The 26,163-nt window shown below is 49.5% G+C and overlaps 1 protein-coding gene across 3 annotated transcripts in view; it reads right to left on the reverse strand.

The window, feature by feature from the left end:
- Positions 1–22,501, reverse strand: part of Gpr68 (G protein-coupled receptor 68) — a 30,470-nt gene extending 7,969 nt beyond the window's left edge. Inside the window, exons 1-3 of one of the 3 annotated variants that reach the window (NM_001108049.1) lie at positions 22,421–22,501; positions 14,548–14,625; positions 3,699–4,096 (exon numbers count right to left, since the gene is read on the reverse strand). The gene's annotated coding sequence lies outside the window, so the exon portion shown is untranslated. Of the gene's footprint in view, positions 1–3,698; positions 4,197–14,547; positions 15,641–22,420 lie in introns of those variants that run through there. The other 2 variants (XM_039112353.2, XM_039112352.2) reach the window with 2 other exon arrangements.
- Positions 22,502–26,163: the final 3,662 nt, after the last annotated feature.

Genomic DNA, 26,163 nt, shown 5'->3' on the forward strand with positions numbered 1-26,163 from the left:
GGTGTCTCTCCCCCTGGTCATAGTCAGTGCCTGCTCACTCTTGGTATTCCAGACATTCTTGCCATGTTTCCAATCTCATTACACACTGTTGGCCCTCACTGCTCTCCTGAGGCTGGAGGCTGCACCAACCACTCCTGCCACACCACAGGACATGCTCAGTGGAGTCTAATCTGTCCTTTGAGAAGATGTCCCCCCCTTGCCCAGTTATTCACCATGAGTGGATGGCCTTTGGCTGTCTCCATCATCTTTCACTTTAAGTAGACTGCCAACTCGTAGAATTTTCAACTAAGTGTTTAAAAGTATGTCTCCTTTCTTCCTTCCTCTCACCAGGTCCTAAGGATGGATCAAGACTTTTTTCCTGAAGTCAGTGCAACTGCCTTAGGTCAGGCGCATGTCTACAACTCACTACCTAAAGCCACCTTCCAAACCACAAATCTAACCAAGTCAAAAATTGGCTGTCCAATCATTGACCCATCCACCTACTCACCCATTCGCTCACTCACTCATCCATCCCCCATCACCCGACACCCATTATTCATCCATCTGTCTACCCATCTAACATCCACCCATCCATTCGTCATGTATGTATCCATTAATAATTCATCCATCTCTCCATCCATCACCTGTCCTTCCATCCATCCGTCCATCCTCCATCTGTCCATCTATTCATTCATCAACTATCCATCTATCCATCCATTAATCAATCATCCATCAATGCGGCCATCTATCATCTATGCATTTATTTATCATTTGTCCATCCATCATCTGTCCATCCATTCATCATCTATCCACCCATCTATCCATTCAGCCACCCACCTCTATCTATCCATCCAAATGTTTGTCCCTAGAACAGTCACTGAGTGTCCACTGTATGGAAGTCACTACACTATACACTGGCCCTAACATCCAGTTTCATTTTAGCCCCATGAAGAAGAGCAGCAGATGAGTGAAGTAAAGTTGGGACAAGCAGAAGATTTTGTAGGGGTTCTTTGGAGGTAGCCTCATGCAGTAAAAACAAACCATGCTGAGCAGCGGCAGTCAGACTAAGGCTAAGAGGAAGAGGAAGGGCTACCCAAAGAGTGGGGAGTTTCTGCCTGTGGAAAATGTGTGCATGCTATCAGGTGCAAGAGAGAGAAAATGAGTGCCTTTGGGGAACTATAAGTAGCCTGCCATGGAAGGATATAAGGTAGATGCAGTCAGAGAGGAGACAAGAATGCTAACAAATTAGAAAGGTAGGGGAAATGGAGAGGTTCTTTGATGCTTGGTCCTCTGATCTCTCAAGCATTGTTAGACGGATAGGTAGGTAGAGAAGTGTGTTGAGTTGCTGGGTGGGAAGCAGATGGACAGATAAATTAGTAGATGAACAGAGTGGATGAACAGATGGGAATGTGGGTGAGTGGGCAGATGAATGAATGAATGAATGAATGAATGAATGAGTGAATGAATGAATGAGTGAGTGAGTGAATGAGTGACTGAGTGAGTGAGTGAATGAATGAATGAATGAATGAGTGAGTGAGTGAATGAGTGAGTGAGTGAGTGAGTGAGTGAGTGAGTGAATGAATGCGTAGATACATCGTTGCGAGTGCTGATGAGGGAGATATAGGCGGGGAAGGAGACAGAGTTGGAGTGGATGGGCGCATAGGGAGATGGGTGAGGAATTTGAGGCTGGGTGCTAGAGCAGTGACGTCACTAACAGAAGTAGGAAAGTGAGATGGAGGGATTTCTAGAACTGCTTTAGCTGGACAGTGAGTCCCCATCACAGCCAGCTCACCCTCCTGCTACTCCTGAGGATGAAGCCCCGCAGTGGAAGCCATGTCTTCCCAGGGCTGTCCCTTTTCTACCTGGAATCTACTTGAATTTCTCTCTCTCAAAAACTCAACTCAAACACTAAACACCATGTTAGACACAGAAGTATTTTAAAGTGGAAGAGCTGAGGCACATTTGCACGGAGTCCTCTGCTAGCCAGACACAGTTCTCTATGTCTGTTCCATGTCTTCAGTGAGAACCCAGATGGTCAGAGACAGGCCAGACCCCTGCAAATCCCACAACTGAAGATGACAGGTCAGGAATTAAACTCTGTCCCCGACTTTCTGACCCTTGATCAGGATCACCACTGAGCAACCAGGTTCAGCCTCCAGGCCTCACAGATGCCAGCTACCACAGTGACCAGTAGGCTTGGCTGTGGGTTAGCGTCCTGCTCCTGGAGGGTGTGACCTACTATGCACCCTGTCCTTAGCCCCCTATGGTAGAAGGATGTGCAGAAAGAACGTGGTGGAAACAGCTGTTTACCATCTAACTGAGAAACCAAGAAAAAATGCACAGAAGGCAACGCAAGACCTAGAGGCAGATCCTTACATGCACGCGAATCAATCAGGTAGCCATCACCTCCGGTTTAATGACCGGATGAAGCCTGAATGGACAGAAGCTGCTTCCAGGTAGAGGCAGAGAGTGAGAGTTGGATCTTTCCTGGCCCATGAATAACTATCTCCCCCAGCACCCACCACTCTGCATACCACACCGAGTACTCAGACAGAATCTCCTGGTGCAAGGGACCACTCAGAGGCTCAGTCACACAGCTGGGGATTTCCTGTACGCCTGGTTCCCTCCCCTCAGCTGGCCAAGCCTCCAGACATTTGCACAGGCTGTTTCCAAAGGAACTGGGATACCCAATTGTCCCACAAAGGCGGGCTTCCAAGGAATTCCCCCCAGGAAGGACTAGAAATCAACTCTTTTTTTTCCCTTCTATTCCCACCTTTCCCCCCCGCAAATAGTCTCACTTTGGCAATAACAAAGAATTCAGTCTCATTTCTAATGTCCTGTAACATGTTCAAAGTCTTAGGAAATCCCTGTAAGTTGGATGGGGTTGGCATTGCTAACTCATCTCATAGAACCTGAAGCCCAAAGAGGCTGGACCAGGTCCTGGAGCTTACACAGTAAGTCAGGGTGAATCTGAATCCAGAACAAAAGCAACCAGGTACCCAATTGCTACCTTTGGGGAAAAAAAAAACCCAAAACAAATCACAAAAAATAGCAAGAAGTACACTTGAAAGTGTGGTCCTACACACACACATACACACACACACACACACACACACACACACATCCACACACACATACATCCACACACACAAACACACACACACAGAGACAGACAGAGACAGAGACAGATAGACACACACACACACACACACACGAACACAAAGACGCACACAGACATACACACAGAGACACACACATACAGACACACACAGAGACACATATATACAGATGCATGTACACAGACACACATACATGCACACATATGCACATACACTCACAGTCACTCATACACTCACACACACAAACACACAGAGACAGAGACAGACAGACATACACAAACACAAAGACACACACAGACATACACACAATGACATACATGTACAGACACACATACAGACACACACACACAGACATATATACAGATGCATGTACACAGACACACATGCACACACACACACACACACACAGAAACAGACAGAGACAGAGACAGACACACACAAACACAAAGACACACACAGACATACACACAGACAGACACACATACAGATGCACATACAGACACATATATACAGATGCACGTACACATACACACACACACACACACACACACACACACACACACACACACGGATTAAGAAACTCCCCCACACAATGCTTACCTGCTGCTTGTTTTTCATGCTGGCATTGTCTCTTCTATCTCATTTCTTTTGAAAACAGGTCTTAAGCTATTAAATTGATTTCTGTCCCGCAAGTGGGTCAGTTTGGAAACTATCCAGCCCCATACCTACACCGATTGGCTTCTTCTAGAGCCTCCTGGGAAGGCAAAGGAAGGCAGCGAGGAGTCCACAGCCAGTTGAGGAGGAAATGGGGAACCAGCAGTGAGGTCCACCCTCAGCAGCCCTGAGAGTTCTCTGTGGGAGAACCTAGAAAGAGTCGACTCCGGTTCAACCCATCCAGCCAGGCTCTACCCTCAAACCTCCAGCCCTGGACTCCTACAGCTCAACTTGACAGTGCCTGGACGACCCTGCACACAGACAAGCTCTCCCTCTCTCAATTCCTGCAGAAGAAAACCTCCCAGCTCATCTAGAAAATCCCCAGCTGGAAGCTACCCATTCCTGAGCTGAGGCAGAATCATGTGAACTCCAATCTGGTGTCAGGCTGGGCGGTTGCTGAGGAACCACCCCACACCCCCCCAACCCCCCACCTCCGCCAGCAGGAGGATGCAGGCGGGCGGACACCCTCCAATCTCCTAGGCTTTCTACCCGCTCCAGGTGGAGTCAGGGCAGCCTCTGGCAAAACACTGAGCCTTGAATTAAGACAGTTGCCCTGGAGTGAGGGCTCAGCAAGAGTTGAGTACCCAGATTCTAGCTATGGCCACCTCAGGCATGCTAGACACCAGGAGACAGAACATTGAGCCCCCTTCCTAGAGTGTTCACTGAAGCCCCTTAGGTCTGTGATCACTGGTTAGCTGGGACAAACTGGCAATGGGTAAGGACAGGAAAACTGACTGTTTGCACTCCTAACCTCAAACCCTTCCTCCCAGCAGCTAACATCTCAGTTAGTGGGTCTCAGCCCTGGCCACATTTGTCAGAAGGCACTCGGAGCCTATTTTTTTTTTAATGTATGCAATGGCAGTCCCTAGCCTAATTCAATGGTCTGAATATCCGTGTTCTGCAAAGTTCCCAAGTCAACACTAAAATGGATGGGCCTATGGGACCTTCTCTACAGACCCACAGAGCAGTGGTGTCAGGGTCAAGGCTCTGGGCAGGACAGGGTATGTGGCCCTGAGCGCTGACCAAGCGCAGAATCCTGCCAGCTTATCACACCAGTTACAGTGTGGAAAGTTCTCCAGTCTAGCCCTTCAGTTACACATAGAGAAACTCAGGCCCCATGGGCCAGAGTCTCATGGATGGAGTGGAACCACTAAAACATGACTATGATAGCGCTGTGGCTGAAGTCTGAGGCTCATGTCAGGGCCTTTGTTCTCCTGGCTTAACTACCTCCTTCCAAAGCAGCGTCCTCGAAATCCCATCCTGCAGTACACCTGGAGCTCAAGCACAGTGCACATAGATGGCCCAGGGGACACGATATCACTGTGATGTCTAGGAGCTGCCTTCTTCAGAGAACAAACTGCTATAGTCTTACATACGGCAGTGTTAGCTGAGGGCTCTTCCAAGAAACCTTTTTCAACTGTCACTACATCAATTGCTAATTGGAGGTCTTATGTTACAACAAGACTGCCACATGTTCTAGGGCAGCCATCTGCTAGAGTCAGATGCTATGCCTAGGGTCTAGAGTGTACTTGGCTGTCCATAGTGTCACACGGGGGGGGGGGTGGGTGGGAGGGAAGAATATAAGACTGGTGGTGGCTGCCTGACTGCTTCCCAGGTCATACCTGGTCACAGAGAGCACCTCGGGCCCTCCTTGCAGTGTGACCTAGCTTACCAGGACACACAAACACTAGACCCACACCTTTAACTTAAACACCTTCAGGAACCAGTAATGGAGCTGTAAACCTCCTCCAGGATGCACGGGGACCAGGAAAATGTCCTGCCTCTGCTAGCAAATGCACATTATTTCATCTGGAATAGGGACCCCCGCCCCCAGCAAACCCACTGAGCCTCAGACATAGTGCTAGAGCGATTATTCCTTAGTCCATGTCCCATGAAATACCCACGTGGGAAGAGAAACCAGAATCCTTGCTGGGTACTTTGGCAATGGGATTTTATCTTTAATAAAAGGCCCAGAGGCCTCCTAAGTCCCCGCTCTTTACAAACTTCTCCAATAAAACCTACAATCGCATAATAGCAACAAGCCTGCCACAAACTGCCGTGGCATCAAGAAAAGCAAAGCCCTGCCCCTATTCCAGGTTCCTGCCCTTCAGCCACAGAGAAGTAAAGAGAAGCCACCTTGTGGGACAGGGTGGGAGAGGAAGGTGGAGGAACCGAATGGGACCAGGCCTGTCACCCGTGGATCTCTTTACTCCCTCCTTTCCCTCCTTTGGTTTAAAAAGAGACAGTCTCTTACATAACTTGGGAAACTGACTATGTAGCCCAGGCTAGCCTTGCACTCAAGATCCTGCTGCCTAAGCCAGGAGTGCTGGGACAAGACAAGCGTCACCACATCTCTCTGTAGTGAGAATTCTAGGATTTGAGGTTCTTTTTAAAAAAAAAACCACAGAAATAAGAATGTTTTTGTTTTAATCCCAGGTGTGGGATATTGGGGCTGCTTCAGATTGTCCACGGCAGCTGACAAAGATTTGCCTCCTGCTCTGGTAGTTTCTGTGATTGTGTGACACTTGGAATTCTGGGGACCTTTCAGAGGTTATATAAATGTTAGGGCCCCAAAAGGTATGTGGGCTGCTGTTGGGTGGTTGGTTTTAGTTGGCTGAGTCGTCGTGCACAAAAAAGAAACAAGAAATTAGATCTCTCGATGGAGGACAAACTTGCCCCAGGAACACACCACCCCTAACCAGCAGGAAGTGGTCTGTTGATAACAACACTCCCTTTCCTTTCTACCCTTTTCTCTCTCCTACCTAGTGTTATGAGGTTAGAAGGGTGGAGGGAAAAGGGGTGGAGAAAGGTGGAAGAAAGAAGAACCCTCAAAGTAGCCAAAGACCAGCTACGTCTCCCCACTATACCCCCATCACAGTGCCTGCAGTTGTGAGGGACCATGGACCCCACTAGACTACGCGCTTCTCTATCATGCCTCAGCATAAAAATCTACTTCTGGGATCTGCCTCTAAAGAGTTGTGGGGGTTGGGGATTTAGCTCAGTGGTAGAGCGCTTGCCTAGGAAGCGCAAGGCCCTGGGTTCAGTCCCCAGCTCCGAAAAAAAGAACCAAAAAAAAAAAAAAAAAAAGAGTTGTGAACTTTCCTCAGTGGCTCTGGTGGCTGCTGGCTGCCATTTGCTTTGAAGCAAAGGTCTGCTGTGAGAGAGTCCTAAGCCACAAGACCTTCAGTGACCCACCCCAGAAATACAGGCAGCATGGGAGGCAGATAAGTAGCCCCTGGGGTCTACATGTAAGGTCTCTAGCATATGGGAGCCACTTGGAGGCCACAGTTATGAGGGTAGAGGAACACAGGCTCTGACCCAGGCCTGAGGGTCAAGTAGAGCATTTCCACATCCTGTAGCCTTGACAATCATACACGTTTCTGACCCTGTGAAGCTCCAAAATGATAAGACCCAGCAGAATGGCTAGCATTTAGTAGGACCAATGGAATGGTGGTGGTGGTGGTGGTGGTGGTGGTGGTGGTGGTGGTGGTGTGGCGCCAGCGGCAGCAGTGATAGTGGTGAGCCTGTAGTTAGAACTCCCTGTCCTGCCATCTGATGAACCAAGGTAGAGGCCAGGCAGATCAACTTGACAAGTGGTGATGGAACACCATCTATTACCGTCAGGGTTTTGAGAGACTCAAATTACTCCATCAGTTTGAAGGCTAATCAGGGTGGAGGGGCTGAGGGGCTCCCCAGAGCCTCTGGTGATATAAGCAATGCCTGTAATCAGTCATCTGTAGTTTGACTGCAAGGAGCCTTTCCTGACTCGTGTCTTGGTGGCTGTGTTACCTAGCGTATGCTTTTATTCAAGGAGGCTCTGCATATGTCTCCTAGACTCCTGGTGGTGCTGTGGTTTCAAAAGGGGCCAGGTGTGGACTAAGAATGGCCCTGAAGTTTAAGACTCTTCACTTCCCAGAGGGCCCAGCACCAACACCTTCTTGGGAGTTCCAGAAGAGCCTGGGCACCTCAATATCTACAGTCCCCAGGCTGAATTCCTTTTTTTGTGGGGCGTTCAAAGGGGTCACCTCATATTTTTCAGTTTCTAGAAGCTTCCATATCCCTAGCCTGTGGACATCATTCCATTTCCAGAACTTGCAGTGGTGGACTAGACCCTCTTCACATCACATCACATGACGGCTGTTTTTGTTAGCATGTCTTTCCCCCCTCCTTTTCCACGTTCAGAGGCCCCTGTGAACTTTATCCACCCAAATGACATCTTGGCACCAGAAAGTCTCGTTATTTTAATGTCAGCTTACTAGCAGCCTTAGTTCCTTTTACCCATGACCTAAAGTCAACAGCTCTCAATGTGTGGGTCAAGATCCCTTTAAGGGTCTAATGACTCTTTCACAAGGGTCACATATCAGATACTCATATTATAATTCATGGAGGCAGCAAAATCACAGTTATGAAGTCATGATGATATAATTTTATGGTTGGGGGGGTCACCACAATATGGAGAACTATTGCCTTAAGTTGAGAACCACTGCCTTAAGTATCTGCAAAGGCAACATCGTCACAGGCCTAGGGATGAGGAGTAAGACATTCTGGTTTGGGGAAAAGAAGACAAGAGACCTGGATGTTGCCCTCTACCTAAACCCCAGTCAGGACAAGGTCTAAAGCCTTGAAACAAAGCCACAATCATCACTGTGTCGGCTGGGTGGGAATGATGGAGCCTCTGGGTGGAGGTGAGCTTTGAGCTGCGGCCCTGAGAGCCAAGCATGGGCAGCAAAATTCTGGAGAGTGAAGCAGGGAGGAGGTTCCTCAGCCTCTTAGCACCCTGTGCCGTGTGACCCAACTTGTAACCCACCTGTCTTCCAGCCTCTGTTCCTCTTCCCTGCATAACCCTCACAGTTATCTCCATATTCTTCTCCCCAATCTTGAAGGCCACTCCCTTTCCCAGTTATTCAAAAGCAACTGTTGATGATTCTAGGGATGGCTGTCTTAGTAGCCCCTGGGTGATTGAATGCAGAGTCCAGCCCTTGCCCTGGACTCACAGCTAGGGAGATGGTCCAGCAGTTGGGAGCACTTGCTATGCAATCCTGAGGGGCAGAGTTTGGACCCCTTGGATGTGGCAAGGCAAGCATCTGGCTACACTTGAGGGCAGAAGTTGAGAGGCAAACACAAATGGATCTCTCTGAATTTGAGGCCACCTGGTATATACAGTGAGTTCCACGATGCCTGGACTACCTAACGAGACCCTGTCTTAAAACACAAACCAAACAAACAAAAGCAACGCTGAGTCCTTGGCAAGGTAGCTCAGTACTTAAGAGCAATGACTGCTCTTCCAGAGGATCCAGGTTCACTTCCTACAACCACCTGTAACTCCAGGACCAGAGGAATGTGGCACCCTTTTCTGGCCTCCAAGTGCCCAAGGTACACAAGGGCTGCACCCATAAACATATGGGCAAAAGAACCGTACACATAAAAGAAAAACATTTAAAAAAAACATCAATAACGGCAAAAGCTAGGTATCCACAAATATCTGTACAAGAAAATAATAGGGTCCATTTTCGAACGAAAAACCTAGCTTGAGGCCCAGCAACAAAGGAACAGAAAGCTCTGGGTCCTACTGATGACTGCTACTCTAGCTTCCCCAACCCAGATTAGACATTTAGAGCAGAAAAGTATTGACCACTAACTTTTCCTCATGACCTGCAGAAGTCATGTACCTGAAAAGAAAAAAAGAAAAGAAAAGAAAAAAAGCAGGATGTAAACCATCAAAATAAATCCACTCATAGCCTTCATTGAAAAACAGGCAAACTTAAGTAACAGACATGATAGACTGTGGTACCCCCCCCCATCACATTACTCAGTCACTTGTGGACAACAAGGAAGGGACCCACATTCAGGTTATTAAACCTGTTCTGTGTCCACAATTGGTGCCCTGGCCGCTTACTTCTTTAGTTTGGTGCCAGCGTTGCAAGGCTGTAATATAAGCTGTCTTGCTTTCAGAGCTCTGCGTTGCCAGCTCTTAGGAGTCGGGAGTCTTTGTTCCTTGCCACCTGTAACTCCAGCTCCAGAGCTCTGATGCCCTGCCTGGCCTATGAACACACACACACACACTCACTCACACACACACACACACTCACACAGACATACACACTCATTCATACACACACTCACACACTCTTACACACACACTCACACATTCACACACACACTCACATACACACACACTTACAACACTCATGCACACACTCACACACACACACTCACACACTCACACACACTCACACACACTCACACACACATTCACACACTCACACACAACCCCACTCACACACACATTCACACACACTCACACACACACTCTCACACACACACACTCACATACACACCACACACCACACACACTCACACACTCACACACTCACACACACACACACACACACACACACACCACACCACACACGCATACACACAGGATAAAATCTGGGAGGCCGTGTTTTCAGCAATCCCTCTAGGTGGTTATGACACATAACTAAATTTCCCAGCCTGGCTGCGATACCAGCTCCTCTATGCAGCCCTTCCTGAGCCCAGAGGGCAAACCAATTTCCCCTCCACTCCGACACCATCCTTCTCTGAGAATTCTTTGTCCTTCCCTCACTGACCTGCAATTCTAAAAGGTAAACCTGCTCTCTCACGACTGTGAGAGCTGGGCCAGGTCTCCTTATGCAGAAAGAGGTCTAGCAGAGAGTTCCAATGGCAGCTGAGTGCAAGGTGAGGGGACACAGGATGTGCTTGCGTGCCCTGAGCTACACCATGGTGTAAGACACTGGACTTTTCACAGGCTGCAGCCCTTCGGCACACGGTGACTTCTGGATGCCCACGCCCTTCTTCATTTTGTTTGTGGTGCTGGGGGCTAATACCACAACCCTGTGTTGCTAGACCTCTGACCTCTGACCTCTGACCTCTGACCCATATTCTCAGCCTCCCACTTTACCCTCTAGACAGCCAACTCTGTGATGGAGGACCTGGGTCCATTTTGTCTTCTACCAAGGAAAATGTACACTAACTACCTCAAGCGTTTGAGCCAATGAGCGACTCTACACTCTTCTTCCGCAGCTTGCCTGAAGCCTGGTGTGGTTGAAACTGAAGTCAGAAGTTGACAAACTGGAGGAGACAGACAGGATGTGGAGGAGAGAGCAGATAGAGGGTGAGGTTTGGTTTTTTTTTTCTTTTTCCTAAAGGTGTTGTCTGAGCATCCTTCTTTCTTCAGACCAGAGTAACCTCAGGCCTTTAGGTTGTCATGGCAACCCAAGTCTGCTGCACTCTCCCCCTACACTTCCTGCCTACCTGCTCTGAGAGCTCTATCTTGTCAATTAGGGATCCGATAACGCATGACAACAGTCATCTGAGCACACAGCACACACAGAAACCTCCTGAAAGCAAACAGACTCCTCCCGGGAACGGGCACTGAGAGATGCTCAGTGCGTTTGACCTAGGGCCGCCGGCTAAATCCTCTTCTCCAAAATCCAAATAGTTCTTTCTTTAGTGTTTCTCTCTCTTGGTTTTGAAGGCATGAGGTTGCCAGAGGTGGGGACTGATGCCTTAGAGATTTCCTGACAAAGGATGCTGGGAAAACTACCAAGGAGGATGCTACTCCCTTATCCCTGACTTGGGACCAGAGGTGCTGAGTCTGAGGCCTTTGGCGCGGACTTTGTGTGTCACTGCTGGGCCTCACCCAGAAGAAACCCTTCATCTTTGCTCAAGATGAATTAACTCAAGGCATCCAAAGGGAAGGAAATGGGGGAGGGGGATGCTGGAAATCTGACTAGGTTGGTAGAAAGTTTGCCTAGCACCATGCAAGGCCCTGGGTTCAATACTTAGCACTGCCCAAAACCAGGAGTGGTGTCTTGTGCCTGTAATCCCAGGGCTGGGAGGACAAAGACAAGAGGATCAGAAGCTCAAGGTGAGCCTCAATTACACAGCTAGTTTGAGCTAACCTGGGCTACATCAGACTGTGGAAAGACAGATGGGAAGGGGTAGGGAAGAAGGAGAAAAAGGGAAGGGGGAGGGGAGGGAGATGGGGAGGAGAGACATCCATATTGTGACCATTCTAAGATGTCTGCAATCTATTTGACATTCGCCTTTCAGGGAGTAGGAGCCATCCATCCCCACCGATCCTGGTGGGCTCTGTGATAACCTAACCGGTAGAATTAAATGGAAACAACAGTGTTTCAGCTTCTGAGTGCATTCTGAAGGAACGGACAGCTCCCTCTCCCTATCTCTGGAGAGAGTGGCTGTTGAAATTTAGGTGCTAAACTGGAGGTCACGCACGAACCAAGACAAGAGCTCACAGCCCTGGGTGAACTCCCAGTTGACAGCTGGGACAAGACTCCTGCTATGCAAGTGTGTGATCCAGTGGCAGATGGGCCACCCATCTGATTCACAAGCAGAGAGCACCCAGGCCTCTTCCCTAAATCACCGACCGTCTTTTGAGCAACATAAGTGTTCCGAGCACCCATGCTTGTTTATTTGTTTGCTTGCCTTGTTCTTCAGAAACACATAATACCTTCTGTTGGTTCTTCGAGATTTAGTACAGTGGACTTTGATCACACTCACCTCCATTTTCCCCTCCCCCAACGCCTCCCACATCCACCTCCACCTACCTGTCTCTCCCCCAACTTCCTGCCCTCATTTCTACATACCCTGTTGAATTTAATTTGTGCTGCCTTATTACAGCTGTCCTTTAATTCTTTCTCTTCCGGTATTAGCTGCAGGAATCACTCTACTGTCAACTGATCGAGATTTGAATGCAACCTTCTTTGACCCTGCCAGAGGAGCTGACCCTGTCCTCTATCAACACTCATTCTGATTCACCCAGAGGCGTACACTTTAATTCTTCCAGGATTTGGATTTATTTCACGTGCCACTACTTATTATTCAGGGGATAAAAGGAACCATTCAGAATATAGGTATAGTATGAGTAACACTTCTATGTGTGGGGCCACCCACTGGATCGTAGTTGACCTATCATGGGTCACACCCTTAAAGAAGACTGACCCTTCTCCCTCGGAAGCCATCAACTGTTCCTAGCTGAGCTCATACATTTAAAGTGGTTTGCTCTGCCACAGTGGCTAATGGGAACATTAGTATTACTATCTCCCAAATCACTTTAGGGTCTACCGTGGACTGGGCTGGTTTGCACGGTTATTTCAGTTTAATTTTTTTTTTTTATCTACTCGGCGAGTATTGTCATCTCTATTTCCCTGCAACATAGGAAGGTTCAGAAAGGGAAAGGACGTGACTGAGGTCCGCCGGCTAAAACAGGAATTTGGATGTCAAGCCCCTGGAGACCTCAGTGCCACAGTCCTTCTGATTCTGGTCCTTGTTGGGTAAATCTCCTCCCACAGTGTGCCTTTCAACCAAAAGCTGCAGCAGACAGAGGGCGGGGAGGGGAACTCTCAGAATTAGCATCTACACTAAAGAGTGAGCTCTAGTAGCAGGTCCCTTTCTCAGAAGGGTCACCTGAAGCTTGAAACAAGGGCATTCGAATTGGGGGTGCGCAAGGCGTGCACGCAGCCCTCTGGGGAGCAGGTAGGAGAGAAAGGGTGAAAGACAAATTAAAAAGAGGAAAGGGAGCCCCAAACAGAAGTGGCTTTGAATGAGCCATGAAGTTCTGGAACTGACCAGGGAACTTATTAAGGTGGTCCCTATACAGCTGGCCCAGTCCAGCGAGCTCTGGAATTCCCCCTCTCTCCCTGTTGGACACTTGCCTCTGGGTTGAGATGAAGGCAGGGGGGACAAGGAATGAAGCAAGTCATAGCCTTGTCCGTTGTCTCAGATTTGTCCCATTTCAAATGATCGTCAGATGGGAGGGCAAGCGACTGCCACATGCCACCTTATTAAACTCTAGGGTTGACTCATTTACCCACAGGTATCCTCCCCCATCCCCCCACCTCGCCACAGCATGACATGCCCAAAGCCATACTGGCACATTGGCACCAAGACAGTGCCCATTTTACCCAGTGCTGAACCCCAGAAAGCTTGCTGACCTTAGCGCCTGTCATGCTTTTGTCCACCTGTTCCTTTATCCAGACCTGGGATACAGCTTTCTCTCTGGGACATTTGATTTCCAGAGGGGATTTAAGGGTTCAGAGCAGCAAGTGTTGGTACTGCTTCTGCTAACTGGCAGTAGGCCAGCTTTCTCCTCCCTGAGCAGAAGGTGAGGAAGGACATACGAACTGTTTGGGTCTCAGCGTTTGAGGTGTGACCAGAGCCGGCTGGAAGAAGGGCCACGCAGACTCGGGTATGGACAAAAAAGACCCCAGTGCGATCTTTAGCTCACCAGAGCTGGTAAAGTGAAGGGTTAGAGGTCTCACACTTTTTTTTTTTTTTGAGGGTGAAAAAATTACCAGGTGGCCACGGAGCCAGCCGCGGGGGCGGCTGCTAAACCTGGTGGCGACCGCATAAGGAGACACCGGACCCAGGAGAGGGACCGGGAGGCGCCGGCACTCAGGGGCAGATATCCCTGGTGGCTTCGGTCAGTCATTTCTGCGGGTCCACCGCACGCACACGGTACTGTTTGGGGGTGTGCCCGCTTCTGCTCGGCACAAGCGTCTGCGCGCGGCCGCTCCCGCATCCTCCGCGGGCCCCGCGCGCACACCAGACCCTGAGCTTCGGAGCAGGACCCAGAACCCACCAGACCTCCCACGCGCTTCTCCCGGCCCTGGTAAGCCAGCGACCCGTGACCATGGCAAAAGGAAGGAGCCTGGCTTGCGGGAACACGTACCTGCGCCGCGACAGTCTGGGACGACGGCCTAATGTCCTCCGGTGCGGTGCGTGAGCGGCCAGGAGAGGCTGGGGACTCCTGCAGGCACGCAAGTCCCTTTCTCCTAGCCACTCCGGGTCACGCTGTGCGAGATTCCTCCCGCTCCCAACCCCAGTCAGGCACAGCCAGACCTGTCGGCCCACGCCCTGCAGTTCACACTGACCGCAGGCCACAGGCGAGGCGCCTGCTAGAACGGCCGGCCGAGGTGGCCTGAGCGCGCGCCGGTACCGGAGTTGCAGCATCCCCCCTCCCCCTCCCTGCTAGCATCCTGACCTAGAGACTGGCTCTGCGGAAGAAGCCTAGCTGCTGAAGCTCTAGCGGACTTCTTCAGCCACAGGCACTCCCAAGGATACTGGGACCCAATGTGGGAGGCTGGGAGAGTAGAGAGTAGCCTTTCTGTGTTTATCTTCGGTCTCCAACATCAGTACCCACTTAGTAAATGAGCGTCACAGTTCTGGTCCTTTCTCCATCTGCCCGAAGCCTGGGGCTCAGCCTTCTGGATCCCAGACCCGGTGCTTCCAGAGCCAGGAAGGGTGGTCAAGGACCTTATGAATGACCTCCTCTGGTTTTATGGAGACGTCAAAGAGAACGTATTGCCCTCTGCCCTCATACTCCCCCAAACACTACTAGCAAAGTCACAACTATTGTTAACTCTCTGAGACATACGTTACTATTTTCTCATTTATAAGGGGAAAATTGAGGTGGGAGAGGACAAATAGCTTGCCCTAGGCCACCCACCTATTTAACGAAGCCTTTGAAATTCAAGTCTACATCCACCCTATGCCTTGTAGGTTTCTTAGCTCTCTCACAAACGCATACCTGGGCTTCTGTGGACCCTCACCCCCGGAAGATCCTCTGCCTCTCATTTTCTGAACTTTCCCAGTTTGGGCTGGTGACCCCACTGTACTGTCCCCTTGAAAGCCTTCCCAGAGGTCTTCGCATTGCCTGATGGGATTGCTGGCACACACTTGCCTGTCTGCGTGTCCCATGCTCTGGAGACACACTCACATGCATGAAATAAATGTCTGGAACTGGTTGGTGGGGAGACTACAAAGTTCATGTCAGAGGCAGAAAGACGGTGGGGGTAGAGATGGAGTGCAAACCGAGGTTTACGCCAGAGAGGGACAGAGTAGATCTATGTCAGTGGCTGCCAAGCCCTCTAGGTAGCCCAGAGTATTAGGATGTAATCTTTAGGTCAGTGGTTCTCAACCTTCCTAATGCTGTGATCCCCACAACCATAAAAGTATTTTTATCGTTACTTTATAACTGTAAATTTTCTACTGTTATGAATCATAATGTAAATATCCTGTTTTCCTGATAGTCTTAGGTGACCCCCATGGAAAGGTCATTCAATCCTAAAGGGGTCACGACCCCACAGGTTGAGAACTGCTCTAGGCAGAACTGCTCACAGAAGAAGGCAGAAGGTCAAGGACTGTCAAAATAGCGTGGGGTGGGAGGGTGGGGGTGATGGATGGATGGGGTGTTTCTCTTCTTGTGCTGTCAGAGACTGGAGCAACCTGCTCTCTGGTCCCCATTGTGAAATCCCTCCTTTTCGCAAAATGTTCACAAATGGAAATTTCCAGATTAAACTATTTGTGCCTTAAAATGTCCATCTGATTTTTTAAAAATTTTTATTCGTGTGTGTGTGTGTGTGTGTGTGTGTGTGTGTGTGTGTGTGTGTCTGTGTGTGTGTCTGTGTCACCCTACCTGGTTTTCTGAGACAAGGTCTTTCCCTGAGTTCAAAGCTCACCGTCTTCTAGACTGGTTGGCTAGAGAGCCCCAGGGATTACCTACACACCTGTCACCCCCACCACCACACCTCACCTCCATCCCCCCAAACTCTGCTTTTCTTTTTGTTTAAATTGCCACTATGAATGTAGCTAAGAGTTCGGGTTTGAAAGCCAGAGCACCTGACTTTAAATTCCAGTCCCTCTTCTTACCAACAGGGTGACCTTCGCTCAGTCTTTTAGCCACTTTGCAAGCATTTTCCTCCCTGAGTTAAACCAAGGGACGCCTTCTCAGCTCAAGGCTCTGCACACAGTAATGAGCATAGATGTCAGTTGCTGTTCGATATTCCAAATATCCTTTTCCTCTCTTTGTTTCTGAAACAGGGTCTCCTAAGAGAAGTCTGAGCCAGACAGGACTGTGCACGGTCATCCTGCCTCTGCCTCCCGAGTGCTGGGATTAAAGGCCTGTACTACCATGGCACGGTTTCCTGCTACGACTTTTGATGTTTACTGTATCCTTAGAGCTCATGCTCTAAGCTTTTATTGCAATGAATCTTATTCTCCCCATATCATAGACTGAAACACAGAGGTGCTGCAAACTGCCTAAGTGCACACCCAGCCGGGAAGCTATAGGAGCTCAGACCCTCAAACTCTTTCTCTCAATAATAACTCCATGAAAGAAGAGCGCTCTTCTGCAGCCCACTGTCAGCTGGCCACCTGCGCTTTGGACTATCTGGAGTCCAGCCGGGATGTGGTAATAGTTTGCTATACATTGCTCTCATGCCTCACAGCTCCCGTGGTGCTATGAATAACCTATGTCATAAACTCTGGTTGGTGGCCCCTGACTTGGGGCAGTGGTCCTGTCTCCCCATTTCTATCCCATAATCTCTGTTTGCAGATGTCCAAACAGCATCTTGTGCTTCTTGCTACCTATGCACTCTTATAGTGCTGGGACTTGAACTCAGAACCTCAACCATGCTAAGCAAGCACTCTACCCCCAGAGCCACTCCTAGATCCTACATGCCCTTGCATCCAGCTATCCTATTGATTTGTACCTCACCTTGTGGAGGGGTCCATGGATGGCTCTTACCCCCAGTTTTTTAGAGCATCAGAACTGGCATTAGAGGTACAGTTGAGGCAATTCTGGCCTTGCCTTCCACAAGAAAATTCTAGATTTGAAAAGGCAAGCTGGGTGTGGTAGCATACACCTTTAATCTCAGCACTTGGGAGGCAGGCCAATCTTTTATGAGTTCAAAGCCAGCCTGGTCTACAACATGAGTTTCAGGACGGCCAGGGCCGTTACAACAGAGAAACCCTGTCTTGAACACCTCGCCCCTCCAAAACAGCAAAGAAACTCAACCCCCTGACCGCCCCACCTCTTTTGGCTGAGCTTTGCATGGGTGGTGGAGTTTGCTGTGCTGCAGATGAAACCTGGCAACAGCCTTACAAACAACACACAACTCGCTAAGTGCAAAGGAAGTAGATATCATCTTCCCGAAGCTTCCTGGGCCTGGAATAGTAAATGCTCCTGGAATGCTGACCTGGAATCTTCTACTAATGACTGTCTTTCATGCCCACAGAAATCCCTTCCCTCATGGGCTGGGTTCCAGAGACAAGGCCAGTTCTCGGTCCCCAGCAAGCACTGTTTGCCCTTTTTCTTCTTTCCTAGTCTCCTGGGTTTTGGGGGGGGGGGGATTTGTTTGTTTTGGCATTCTGCCTAAAGACAGTCTTTATGCTGAGATCCATGACAATGTGTTTATTCCATTTTCCAGGATCAAACTTGGGATGATGCTCTGAAAATGTCCAGAAAATGGCTGACATCAGACCACGCACCCAGGCGGGAGTTCTCTGAGTGTTCTCCGTTGCTTGCCCACACTCACTCTCTCCCCTACTTCTTGAAGAACTTTCCTGGCTCATTCCCATGTCTGGCCAATAGGAGGAGAGTGGGATCTCAAGGGATTTAGTCCCTCTGCCAGGGTGACTTTAGGTTAACTGCAGACTCTTGCTGAAGGTGTCAGCTTTTATTAGCCTCTCATTCCTGCCGTCTCCCTACTTTACTGTAGGCCTTGGGGGAGCCCCTGGTTCCCAGATACTTTGACCGCTCCTTGGGTCAGTCTTCTGAATCCTGTCCCTTGGGTTCCTGCTTCCCACCGGGACTATGACTAACACAGAAGCAATGGATGCATGCAGAGGGCAGAACGGGGAATTAAGAAAGAGCAGAGATGAACTACTTTTAAAAATTACTGTTCTCTCAGTTTGCCCTTCCAATGCCCACAGCCAGCCAGCCTCAGACCAAATCTCTCTTCATGCTCCAGACAGAAGAACCAGTAGCTACTTCCTCCCCAGTCTCCAGTGCCAGCTCACTTCTGTGCCTGCTCAGCCCCACCGCGGCTGCCTACCCTGCCTCGGAACGTGTCCCAAAGCTGGTCACACAAGTGGATGCAGGTAGCCAGCTTCCCTTCTCAGAAACACCCACCCTTGCTGAGTCAAGCACCTTCTAGAATAGTCTGGGCGGCAGAGGCTGGCTGCTCTGAGAATGATCATTTCTGGCATCAACCACACACCAGCAGGCTGGGGCCTGAGCTGATTCATCGGATGACCTGGACGAGTACCACATGGCTGTTTCTCTGCTCCTCCCTGGATAATCTGAAGGCTCTCAGAAGCCTGTGACTAGTGAAGACATCTGTAGACAGTAGATGATGAGCCCCCCACCCCCGTGTGTGTGTGTGTGTGTGTGTGTGTGTGTGTGTGTATGTGTGAGTGTATATGTATGTGTGTGTGTCTGTGTCTGTATGTGTGTGTGTCTGTGTGTGTGTGAGTGTGTCTGTGGGTGTGTGCCTGTGTGTCTGTGTGTGTCTGTGTGTCTGTGTGTGTCTGTCTTTGTGTGTGTATGTCTGTATGTGTGTGTGTCAGTGTGTCTGTGTGTGTGTGTCTGTCTGTGTGTCTGTCTGTGTGTGTGTCTGTGTGTATGAGTGTGTCTCTGTGAGTGTGTCTCTGTGAGTGTGTCTCTGTGTGTGTGTCTGTGTGTGTCTGTCTGTGTGTGTGTCTGTGTGTGTAAGTGTGTCTGTGTGTGTGTGTCTGTGTGTCTGTGTACCTCCCTGAGTCTCCATTTTCTTATTTGTAAAATAGCATGACTAACAACACCTCGCAGGGTTGCAGCAAATGAGTTAATATGTCGAAAACTCTTAAAACCATGCCTGGCTCTAGCAAGTGCTCTGAGAATGATAAGCCATCCTTCCTTAGCACAGCACCCGTGGAAGGGGACTGTTTTCTGCTCTGGCTCAAATGTGCTAAGATTCTTTGGGGCAAAGAGCTGGAAAGATGGAGACTGATTTTGTTTCCTTTCTAGAAGAGTTGCCTCCTTTGGGTCTTATCAGTTTGGAGTATGTGAAGGAAGGAGGATGACAAAGAGCCCTTAGAGAAAGCCACTGGGTCTTGGCATGGCGGTGCACACATGTAAATGCAACACTCAAAGCTTGAAGCAAGAGTATCAAGAGTTAAAGGTCGGGTTATATAGTGAGGCCCTTTTTCAATAGATAGATAGATAGATAGATAGATAGATAGATAGATAGATAGATAGATAGATAGATGATAGATAGGTGGGTGGGTGGGTGGGTGGGTGGATGGATGGATGGATGGATAGATGGATAGATGGATAGATGGATAGATGGATAAATGGATAGATGGATAGATGAGTGAATGGGTGGATGGGTGGATGAATGGATGAATGGATGAATGGATGGGTGAATGGGTGGATGGGTGGATGAATGGATGAATGGATGAATGCATGCATGGGCAGCCTGGGGCTACAAATCAGTAGTAAAGTACTGACCAAGTTTGTGTAAGGTCCTGGGTTCAATCCAAAGCACCACAAGAAAAACAAATAAATAAACAACTGTCAATCAAACAATAAATGCATCTACAGGAAACCCCCCTCAAGCCTTCTGGGACCATGGTTTAGGTGTAAACTATGGGGTGTGGGTACTATGGGAACAAGATGATGGGGGAAGACTAACAACAAACTTGTAACGTAGACCAAGGCCTGGCCAGAGTCATTCCAGTGAGAGCTCTGCCCTGAATCCAGTCAGCTTTAGTCCTTGCTTGGTCTGGCCTTGGGATGGGATGGTATCTTGGGAGCAAAAATGGTGGCAGAGTGGTGGGGTTACCTCAAGGTCAGAAAGGGGTACTCCAGAGCCCAGCTCTGCTACTAGCCGAGTTCTAAAGTCTTTAGTGCAGCATATGTACAATGAAGATATCCCAGGGTGCTGTGCTGTAGCCCTCCAGTGTCAGCTACATTTAACAGAGCCCTAGCACAGAGGTCCCTGGGACATCCCCCAAAATATTTATGCCCTAGTCCCTGGAGCCTGGAGTCTTCTTAAATGCCAAAAGGGTTGTGGTAAGTGTGATTAAATCTTAAGATAGGGAGGTTGTCTGGGTTATTTTGTCCATTCTGAAGGAGGGAAGGGGACTGAGGCAAGAGTGCAGGCAACTTGTAGCTGAGAAAGGCCACCAGATGGAGGCCCTCATGGAACCTTCACTCTCCGAGAGCCTTCACAAAGCACTGCACCCCAAAAGCTCTTGGACCTGACCTTCCAAATTCTGAGACTGTAATCTGTGCTGTTCTGAGACAGTGCGTTTGTGGTCATTTGTCACAGCAGCGATGGGAAATGAATACAGCCCCTGAGTCCCCTCACGGCTGTCTCCCTGAAGGATGAACCCACGGAGGGAGACCCCCACAGCATCTATTGAGCATGTGTGAGCTTACGCTACCCACCGGCCTCTCTGTGTAGATAGCTCCACTACCCAGGCCATGGACACAAGTGTCTGCTTGGACATTACCAGGGATAGAGCCTTCCAGGATAGGAGAGCTCGGGGTGGGCTGCTAGAGAAACTGGGCTCCAGGAGAGTGGAAGGGTGGGCTTGGATGAAGAACAGGAGGAAGGCAGAAAAGATGGACGGACATCAGAATGGGACCAAGAGATCAGTTATTCTGTTTCTTCCACATCCCAGAGGAGACCCCGGATAGTGATGAGAGCAAGGAGATATTTTTCATGACAGACGGAGTGGAAAACAACACACCACCACAAGAAAGCACAGCGGGGGTTACGGTGGGAGAGGCGGGGCCTCTTAACGGGTTCATGTTGGATGGCTTCCGGTAAGAAGCCTTTCAGCTGCTACCAACACAGTGGAGACGTTTTCTACCACTCAGCCCTGTGAGGCACAGCTCCAACTGGAAGCATTTATTGATTTTTGGTGTTAGTCTCCGTCCAGTTCTCTTTTAATTTGTCTAATTATATGGAGGAGGGAGTCTCAGCTGGGTGCAAGAGTGCCTTGCATGTGACTGGAGTTCTGTGGGAATCTAGGAGACAACCCCAGGCCTGGTCTGCAGACAGCAGGTGCTAAGGCTTAGCCACTCTGCTGGGTGAGCCCACATTTTCATTTTATGTTTGTCTAACTACTTCCTTTCGTATTAGGGGCCCCATAGCCCTCTGTGGTTCCTCTGAATTGTGGTTCCCTGCAGGGTTAGCTGACAGGGATGAGCTCCCTACACTTCAGGCCAAAGATCAGCAGGTCACTTCATGTGAATGAATGAATGAATGAATGAATGAATGAATGAATGAATGAAGATAATGAAAAAACAAAGGGATGGGTGAATTGAGACTCACATAATCCTGTGCCCTCCCTTCTCCTTATTCTCCCTGGACCAGGGTAGGCCTGCATTCCCCTCTATCTGACATGCCACTGGTGGTCCCTGGTCTGCTGTCTTACACGTTTCGACTATGAGGATGAGGATATGTCCCAGCAGCCTGCGCAGGGTTGGACGCTGGAGACCTGCTCCCTCAGGAAGCCTAGACCAGGGGACCTCTCTGATCTGTTGACCCTCACATTGCGTGGCATAGTAGATCTTAGAAGGACTGTTATCTCCCAGCCTTTCTCCACTTCATTCCTGCCCCTAGACCTTTTGAATTTTCCGCTGCTGCAGGAGGAGTCCGGGAGCCGCATGGCTGAAGGCCATACGTCTTCCCTTGTGCCTGCAGCTGCGCTTTCCCCGCGAATCTTATCTCACGACTGTGTCCACCCAAGAGGAGAGCAGTGGAGCCACTTACCTCTCTCTGGTGGACACGGAAGGCACGCAGCTCGCAAGGCGAGGGCGTGGCACAGGTATGATGGAGGCTTGGCATCCACCTGAGTGAGAGCAGACCCCAGGTCAACAAGGGGCGGTGCTCGCCAACTCTCCCCCTGCCGCCCGCCCCTCAGTGGTCTAAGGAGAGTGCAGTCTTCACAGCGGCTGGCTGGCGGTGGAGGGACCCAAATCCTTTCCCCTGTTCATTTGAGGTATTGGGGGCGGAGAGATGAACAGGTGGCTTATATCTGTGTAGCTAGACAAACGTGAAGGGATGAGACGGACTTGGAGGGTGGGATAGGCCACCAGGCCATCTTCCTCTCCCTCCCACCCCATGCACAGTGGAGATCCTTGTCCCCAGGTCTGGCTGGCTTCAGGCTTTGTACTGCCAGGTAGAGGAGCATCAGTGCCAAGCTGGTCCGCTGTGCTCCTTGGAGAAATGTGAGTGGGGATGGGCTCTGGGTCGGCCGGACACAGGTTCTCACACCGGGTTCCCCAGGACAGTCTCGGGGCAGCTAAGTTTGGCATGACCTGTGTCCGCTGTGTCACCTGTATCACAAGATACTGAGTCAGTATTCCCTGTCCCGCCTCTGCTTCCAGGTCAGCCTTAGGCTGGAAGGACAAGGAGGAGCTGCTGCTGCAGGAGCAGCCGCCCATCTCAGTTTCCCGCTAGGATTGCAAGTCTCACTTCCCTTCCCCCTTCTCTTGGTTTGGGTCATTTCTTCTTGATCTTCTGTCCCTCCCCTCCCTAGCCCGCTCCTCAGAAGTGGCAATACAGGTGATGCTGGAGTTGGCCCATTCTGGCTCCTGAGAGCAGAAGGGTGAATTGTGCACACCAGTTACTAAAGATGAATTTGTGTCGAGCTGCGATTAAACAATGGAACAAAAACAAAGGTCATAAAAAGTCAAAATTCACCCACTTCCTAATTTTCTATTTCGATACCTTTGAGGTTTACACATATTTTATTGGTATAGTGGGTGTTCTTTACAGTGTGTAGGTAGGAGCTACTGCATACCCCTTCCTTCCTCACCCACCTTTTATTACCAACTGGAAATCAGCCAAGTATTTACACCACAGAAATGGGCATGTGTCATAAAATGCTGTATTCATCATAGTCTGCTTCTTCTTCTTCTATTTTTTTTTATTTTTTTTCTTTTTTTTTTTTTTCTTTCGGAGCTGGGGACCGAACCCAGGGCCTTGCGCTTGCTAGGCAAGCGCTCTACCACTGAACTAAATCTCCAACCCTATTTTTTTTTTTTTAAGTCTGCTTCTTTTGAGACAAGGATTCATAGTGTAGTTTGTAGGGGGTGGGGGTTGGGCCTTGGAACTCAAGGTTCTCTCATCCCAGCTTTTTTTTTTTTTTTTAACTTATTTTATATTTGTGAGTACACTGTCTTCAGACACACCAGAAGAGGGCATCGGATCCCATTTCAGATGGTTGTGAGCCACCATGTGGTTGCTGGGACTTGAACTCAGGACCTTGGGAAGAACAGTCAGTGCTCTTAACTACCGAGCTGTCTCTCCAGCTCCCTCATCCCAGCTTCTTGGATGCTGGGATTAAAGGTCTGTGCCACAGTACTGGTTCAATATTTGTTTTCTAATCTTTGACTTATGAAACCAATGGAGGCAATGTTAGTATTATAAAAGTATGTCTTGGGTGAATACTGTGATCCTACCTTCATTTTAAGTAAGGCTAGCCATATCGGAGACCATCACCATGGGAACGGCATGAGCATGAGGGAACTCTCCAGGCAGCGATCAGAAAGCACTAGGTGACTTAGTAGTCACTCACACCACCAACGAAACCTGTCTTTGACTTGCTGACAAAGTGTCAACCCACATTCATTTTGGAATGATAAGTCACCTGCCAGCCATACACAGGTTGACGCTAATACATTAAGCACACAAAGGTGAGAACATTCTATGACTTCAATAAAGTTTTATTGCTTGTAAATATCACACGTTCTTTACCTCAGGAAGAGCTAGATGTATGTTTTCATCCCTCCCAGACCCAGGTATTAGCAGGATGATCCACAATGCGTGTTCTGCTCCAAACGTTCTCTCTAGAGCCCCTTGTCCCAAATATCTCTGTAGATTTCACCCCGTGCTCTGAATATTAAGAACTACCTGTCACTTGGGTACTTTCCAGACACCCAAAGACTATACCGGAGTAGAGGGTGGGGGCATGGGACATAGGAGGACATACTCCTCACACAATGAATCCATGATGTTGCTATGGGATCATCAGCACTTGAGACTGGATTTGGATATTTGAAGTCTCAGAGTTGAAACCATCTGAGCAAAGGAACATAGAGGGGGGCAAGGGAACATCAAACACCTGAGGGACAGAAGCCCAGCTTTGGAGTAATGCCAGTTAGGTTCTAGACACCTTAGGGACATCTCAGATGTGTGGACATCTAGAATTCCAAAGGAGGTGGTGGCTGAGGATGCCGGCTCCTCGCCTCCTAGAAATGGCCTGTAATTACAATTGTGGATGTGTAGGAGCTTGTCAGGGCGTGAGGGGTGATGAGAAACCTAGGTGTGCCTCAGGTGTGCAGGACTCAGTCTGCAGAGCGCAGGGTGTGGCTACTGCCGAGACACAGAGAGCGGAGTGTTTCAAAGCAAAGGTCACCCAGGGAGAATGTACCAGAGTGACCAGACTGCCTTTGGATTTAGTGCCACTGTCGACTTAATAGCAGCCTTTACATCAGACAGAACTAAAGTGCGCCGAGGAAACGGAGGCAGAGACAGATCGGAACTAGGGCCCCAGGACTGGAGGATGAGGCCTGGCATGAGCTAGCCAAGGGCAAGGATCTAGTATGATCTCTACACACAGTTGAGGAGTCAAGACCAAATTCAGGCTTCTATAACAACACAACAGACGGTGCGAGCTGGAGGAAGAGTTTGGGGAACTGAGATGAGAGGTTGTGTTCCAGGAGGGTGGGCTTCGTGTCTGAAGTTCCTAAGAGGTCTATTGTATTGCGTGTGTGGAGGGAAGCAAAGTGGCTGAGGGAGCTCAGGGCGGCCCACAGGCTCTCTGGGGATGGTTGAGCCCTGCAAGCATGAATGTGGGAGGGCTGTCCCAGAAGGGACAGAGTCGTGAGACAGAAGCTGCCAACAACGAGGCATGCCTGGCCAGGTGTTAAATCCTACAAAGGCCACACGGAGTGAAGCCTGCCAAGTGACTACTCCACGGATAGCAGTTCCCACCAAGCAGCCAGATCCAACAGATTGCAGAGACTCAGGAAGGAAGGGCAGGGCCAGGAGGCAAGAGTGCTGTACACAGGAAGTCTGGTGAGGGAAGAGGGAACTGAGATTATCAGGCGGACCTGAGAACTGGACAAGGTTTGGTCACCTGGGGAGACTTATATACCTTTTCCCATTTCATCTACTTCACTGATTTAAGCATGATGTCCTAAGGTCCAATTCCAAGGCGTAGCCCTTGGTAGTGTTGTCAGCTTTGGGACCCTGTCCTGACAGGAACAGAGCCCCCTGCCCAACGGGAACTCACCTGATGCAGAATCAATGTGATGTGGACCATGGGCTGCCATCACTTCAAGGACAGCTCTGTCCTTTACATTCCTCTTAAAGGCTGTGCAGCTTCATACACCTAATGACCTAGCCAACAACGGACTTCCACAGCCGGAGGAGCCTGAGGTGTGGGAGCCTAAAGCCCGTAGCCCTCTGCATGCAGGCAGCGTTCTCTGAACAAAACCAGGGCCCAG

The sequence above is a fragment of the Rattus norvegicus genome, chromosome 6, assembly GCF_036323735.1.
Source record: "Rattus norvegicus strain BN/NHsdMcwi chromosome 6, GRCr8, whole genome shotgun sequence".
NCBI lineage: Eukaryota > Metazoa > Chordata > Mammalia > Rodentia > Muridae > Rattus > Rattus norvegicus.